A 6,476-nucleotide genomic window follows, 5' to 3' on the forward strand; every position below is an offset into this window, starting at 1 on the left:
TTCATCCCCCAGCCTGTATTGATACTGCAGACTGCCCTGACCCAGGTGCAGGACCTTGCACTTGGCCTTGTTGAACCTCATGAGGTTCACACAAGCCTATTTCTCAAGCTTGTCCGGGTCCCTCTGGATGGCATCCCATCTCTCAGGTGTGTCAGCTGATAAGCGTGTCAATGATAAGTGTTGTCTTATGCAACTTCTCCCCAACTTCTTGTAAGAAATTTTGTATCATGCAGACAACCACAGGTTCTTTAACTCTTCTTGTCCATCGCTAAAGTATTTTTACCTGAAACTTTCTAACTGGGATTCAGCACAGAACAGGAATCCAGCATAGACCACTGTAGCCAAAATAGATAAGGGCTTTGAAATTTAAAAAGTATTGAAACTGTGTCATATGATTTGAAGCTTCAGGCCACGTTAGCTATAGAGGCAGTACTACAAGTCCTGTCTTCACCCACAAGTACACAATAATGAGTACATTTCTTCTTGGATTTTATACAGATAATTATGCTCCTACCACATATGGCTCTTCTAATTTGACAAAACATAGCATCTCACAAAGCCAAATGCAACTTAGCTGTGCAAAATGCTTCATAGTCTTACTGTGGTTTTGAATATTTTTAACCAGCTACTGAGCTTTTTGGATGTAGCAATGACAATACAGATTCAGCCATTAATCTAGGATAGCGCAGGCTTCAAAATGTTTTCCTGAAGTGAAATAACCCCCTTTCTATATTAGCGAAGTACCATGAATATTATAGGATGCACTGTTACGAGAACTTGCGTCAATTTACTGGAGATTGATTTCCCTTCATTTCATGTACATCTTTGTCTCTAATATTTTAACCATATTGCTAGCCTTCTGCTAATGTTCCTTAGCTATTTGTTTAATCGTTGGTGTCGGTGCCTGACACAGTTCTTCTAACAACATGTGCGGGAAGGTCTAATGCAGCTCCGGGGACTAAAGGGAAGGAAAAGCAGAGTCATAGGTCAGTACAAAGTCACAACATCGGCGTATTATAAGCCACGTGCAGCACTCCAAACCATATACTGGTCTACATGCAATGGTGGGAAATCCAGCAACATAGTCTCACAACTGGGAAGAAGCACACTACCCCTACTAGAGGACCAAGCATCAGGACACGGCACTCCCTCTGATGTTAGCAGGTATTTTTCCCCTTCAGGTCTTCTCCACTGAATATACAGCTCTTTTTCTTTAAGTGGGTTCTGGCTCACATTTTCATCGTTAATGTTAACTAAAATTAACTAAATTGCAATAATTTTAGTGCTAAATTGTAACATTAATTTATAAATTCTATAAAGCTTCAATTTTATTCTAAATTTGTCAGACAGCTTCAGTATTTCTGCAGTTAATGTGTATAAACATTAACAAGCAAGTCTACATTTGCTACAACATTTCAAAGTACCCTATGCCTATTTTATATTTTATCTGTGCTGGTTTTATAATATGAACAAATATTTATAAAAAAAAATTATATCCTTAAATGCTTGTAGGGTCTTCAGGAATTGGTAGTGTTAACTATTTGGCCTCCTCTAGTAGTCTAATCTTTATTTGCTAGCATGACAAGTATTTTTGCACAACAAAATATATCCATCAATTGTTCTTTTCTGTTCTGTGATTCATCTCAACTTCAGCCTTGTTTTTTTACTCCTGTATTGTAAAACCCATCAGTGCTTATGATTCACTACTAATAGTCATGTTGACTTTATCTTTGCTGATTGGCCCAAGTAGTTTTAAATCATTACAAAATTCCAAGTTCATAATCTGTTAGATCAATGGGAAAACCTTGAAATACTTCCACAGCTCCTCAGTGTTTTCCTTAGGACAGGTTTTGGTGTTTCCTTCAGTGTCGGTCAGGTTTTGGTGTTTCCTTCAGTATCTGCCAGGGTTACTGGGCTGCGTGTAGCTCCTTCCCCTTTCAGTTCCTCTGAAAGCTCTTTCTAAGGGGGTTTCTTTTAGGCCTTTGCCTAGGTTTCAGGGAAATTTCATGATTCTCTCTTAAGCTGGCACCTGTGTCTCCATAACTGCTGTGTCTCTCCAGGTATGAAGTTCAGGCTTCTTTATTTCCTTCCTTTGCACGCGTAGTAGCCACTGAGTTGAGAGTCTTCTTAGAACCAGAATGTCATTTATTTTAGCATTAGAAGCAAAAAGAAATTTAAAAAAATATTTTAAAACTGCAGATACTCTCCATATTCATCTTATTATAGCATCTTCTGTTGCTAGGCATCTCATCCTTCAGATCCTGCCCAGTTCCTTAGCCACCTTAACACAGTGCCTCTTAAATCTTCTTATAACTGTTTTACTCTTCATCATTGTTCTGTATTTTTACCCTTTGGTCAAAAAAGCATCTCTGTAGGTTCATCCGGATGTTAAGCATCTTGGATGTTCAGAGAGAACCTTTCTGGCAGTAGTCCTTGTCAGCTTTCACGTCTGCATTGAAGTATCACCAGTAATGAGCCCTTTTTTCCATTCCTGCTTGTTCTTTCAGGTGTCTCCTGTTGACCCTGTATAGTAATATGGGGAACTGACTATGTGTACCATAAATTAGATTCCCAAATACTGCAATGCCCAGAACATTTATTGATCTTTACAGCTAATATGCTTCACCTCTTTCAACTACCACTGAACAAATTTAGAGAGGCTAATGATTTTTTTCTCTCTTAAACTTTTACTTATTTGCAGGTTGTCTCTGCTTAAAATCATCTCCCCTCCCAACAGTCTTCTTGTTTTGTAAGCTCTCAATATCCCAAGAGGATAGAAGCTTTATGATTTTTTTTCATGTTAACATTGCCCACATTTAGAACTGCGTCCTGATTCCTCAAATGGCAGTGGGGTCCTGCAACACAATGAGCAATTTCAATTCCAGTTGAAATGAGAGATTGCAGAGGACTCGTGTCGTCTCCTCCATTTCCTCCTCCATCCTAGCACGGGCATTAGGAGGAGTGGGAAAAGCAAAAGCTGACTGGAGAATCATTTGGAGCTTACATATAAATATATATATATATATATAATCTGAATCATACTGCCTTTTTCTGTTACTTCAATCACCAAAATGTCAAGTTCCTTTAATTATAATTTCTCATACAAATAGCTTCTTTGCTTCCCTTCTATTCTGGAAGTATTAATAATAAAGGAAATAATCTATATAAACTCATATTATCAGTCTTTCTGGTTTTGAACATATATCTATGTATTGTACAGACTGTCTTTTCCCAAAGAAATTCTTCCATAGACCATAGTGATTTCAGTCACAGAATGTAAATATTTCATTTTTCAGTCTTTGGATCTTTTTGCTTCATCTTATGTTATGCTTTGTATAAGACCAGTTAAGTACTGCATTTTAAGTAATAAGCAATATTTCTCGACTGCTGGACTTCTGAAGTATCGCTTTGAGGTACAGTTGCATCAATCCTAACCACGCATCTCGTCTAGCCTTCTTGAGTTATTTTAATGAGTTCAGTATCATGTCTGTTTGTCCCTGTTGTTTGACCTCAAATGTCTCTCTTTACTGCATTTCAGTCTGAACATATTATGATCCAACAGTATACTAGCCCTGGACCTCCCTTGTTTATCTATCCATCTTCTCTGCATTTCCCCAAATACTTAATTGCTGCTTTTTTCCTAAACCACTTTACTATTTCCTTCAGGCTACTCAGGGTTTCCTAACACAGTGATTAGTATTCTGCATAACTTTTTTCCTCCTCCTTTGCAAACCTTTTGTTCTAGGAATATTGTTGTCTACATTTCTACTGCTGTTGTCACATTTTGAATTTCTTGGAGCAGGACTGAATTTAGTAGCTATGTTACACTGGCTTGTGCAAACTATAAATCTGGTTGTATATAGCAGCCTGATTTTTCCTCTGTCTCATTATTTTTTAAGCTGTTTTCATGTCTAAGGACATAGAAAGCTATCTGGTATGAATAAAAAAAGTCTTGGTTATTAATTTTGACTGAGAGTTTTAGCGCCTTAGTTGTCTGTAAATTCATCCTTTTTCTTAATAACTGCCTATCAGGTTACCTAAATGAAAGAATACTTGGCTGTCTCTGTGCTTATTTTTTTTTGCAATTTGGCTGTCTCCATACTTTTTTTTTTTAATTTTTTGGCAGCACTAAGAATCAAAACAGGTTTCTGTAACTATATAACTGTGCTCTAATTGAATGTACTCTAATAAAGTTTTTGTTCTGATGTATCCTTTCAGCTGCAATTTTATTCAATTGCCACCTTCCTGGCTTTGTGAACCCACGTTTCAAGCCACAGTGCAGATGGTTTGCTCTTGGCCCCTTGTAGTAGTCCTAGAGTAATAATATTTTCATCAGAGCCCTGAAGTTTTAATATTTGTCTGTGATGCTCCAGAGCTGTTGGTATCTTTATATCTTATCTTTTATCTCCGAAGTCCTCCTCAGTACTAGGACCCATCTTTGTAGCTGTCATTACTAGTTCATTCAACTGAGTATTCACTACTGTGAGCTTCTCTTTTTTATTCTTTTTTTTTTTAATTTTTATTTTATTTTATTTTTATTTTGTTCTGGCTCCCAAAACAACTACCACCTTGTCAGAAGTTACTGATGCCACTCTTGTATTGCCCGTTTCCAGAGCTACAGAGCCTACGCTTGAGCACAGTTTCCTGAGTTTACCTTGTTGCTTTTCTGCTTTCCCCATTCTCTGCATCTTTCAGAGCTGCTGGTCACCTGCATGCTGGATAAACAACAAGGCCATCTGCTGCTCCTATTTGGTCTGCATCTGTTATCCGTCTCCCTTGTGACTGCATTAATCCAAACTTAAAGCACATTTGGGAAAGGGGGCAGGAAGGAAAGAACTATTTCTACCAACTATCGTTATAACCGTCACATTCACTGATGCCCTGTGACCATAGTGGTCCCCCTAGTACCACAGAACCAGTGAATTCAGCGAGGATAAAGGAAGCATAGCTCTGAGCTTATCTCCTGCCCACAGAGACCAGAGAAAGTAAATATCTTTATCCCTTTCCTTAGCACTCAAACAGTAACAAGAACGCTGTCTCCCTCAGCTATGCTAACACCGTGGTGGATGTGTCAGCAGTGGCAGAAGACAGAGCCCTTAGTCCTGAGATATGCTGCTTTGACCAGTCCTCAGGTAAGGCAGTGTCCCGTACCCATGGAAATGGTGTCTGGTGCTGCTTCTGGTGCATAGGTTTCACCAAGAGAAACACCCTTAAGCGTATGCCAGAGGTGCGCGCTGTGCAGCACAAACAGCACAGGTGCAAGGAGGTTTTCCATCCAAACACGCCCCATCTTGCACACCTAACTGCTAATACATGCAAGTGCAGAATGAGCCTCTTGGTCACTGCTCTGCTCTGTTTTCTGCACAACAGGGAGACCCTGTCTTCTACAGCCAGGTTATCACTTTGTTATCCATCCTGCGCTGGGGAGAGGGTTGGAGGCTGGTGGGAGAGGGTTGGAGGCTGGTGGAAGAGGAGAAGCTATCATCTCTTCTCTTTGCATACTCCAGTAGTGAGGGAGCTCAGTTTCTTCTTCGCTTCTCAATGAACACGTCTTGTAAGTCAAGGTGGAGGATTTCAGAGCACTTCCACTCCCCAGTCGTGCCATGATCCCTCATCCTTGCGTCCCCCAGATCTAGCAAGGGCTTTGCTAGGAGCATGCCAAGATACGAAGCAGATTTGGAGGTCAATGAAGCTGCTTCCTTAGTTGCTACAGGACATTCAGAGGTGAACTAACGCCAGTGCAGAATATGTCTAAGAGCCACCTGTCAGGGGTTCAGACAGCAGCAAGTGGCAGACGGACAAACCTCCAGTGGTGTACTGTGGTAAGACAAGGTGGTGCTCCTTCTCCTGTCTGGTCAGATTACACCTCTCGTGTGTTTTCTTCACCCGCTCCGACATGTTCTGCATGGTTGCCTTCTGGGAATCCAGTAATTATTCACTACGGCTTACTGTAGGTGTTTCTTGCAGTTGTAGTTCAGAGAAGGTAAATCAGAAATAACATTGTGAATAAGCATCTGCAAGAAGCTTGCATTTCTTTTAGTAACGGAACTGCAATTAAACATGAATACATATTCCAATGTAACCCCACGGAACCTTATATATTTAGTAAAACTGCAGTGCTGGTTTTAAGGTCATAACTAGTAATTTCAAGTGCTATCGATTCATTTTTTCATGAGAGGTAATTGGTACACAAGTGCTTTATGATTTGGGTTGCTTTAAAGTGACTATGGTATGATTTTTTAACTATTTCTCTGTTGTGGACCTTGGTCATTCTGTTGGTATTTTGGATATTTTCTCTTTGTCCTCTGGCATTTGAGTAAGCTTTTTAATGTTAGATCTTATTCTGAAGTTTCCCTGTAGTTTATGTTTCTCTATCTTCATGTGGACGGCATTTGATCTGAGAAAGAAGAACATTTACTGACTCATTAAATGACTGAAGTTGGAAATGAAGAAGGTTTTCATCATGTTTCCTTAAT

The sequence above is a fragment of the Nipponia nippon genome, unplaced genomic scaffold (genome assembly GCF_047370975.1).
Source record: "Nipponia nippon isolate SJK-2023a ecotype South Korea unplaced genomic scaffold, ASM4737097v1 scaffold_24, whole genome shotgun sequence".
Lineage (NCBI taxonomy): Eukaryota > Metazoa > Chordata > Aves > Pelecaniformes > Threskiornithidae > Nipponia > Nipponia nippon.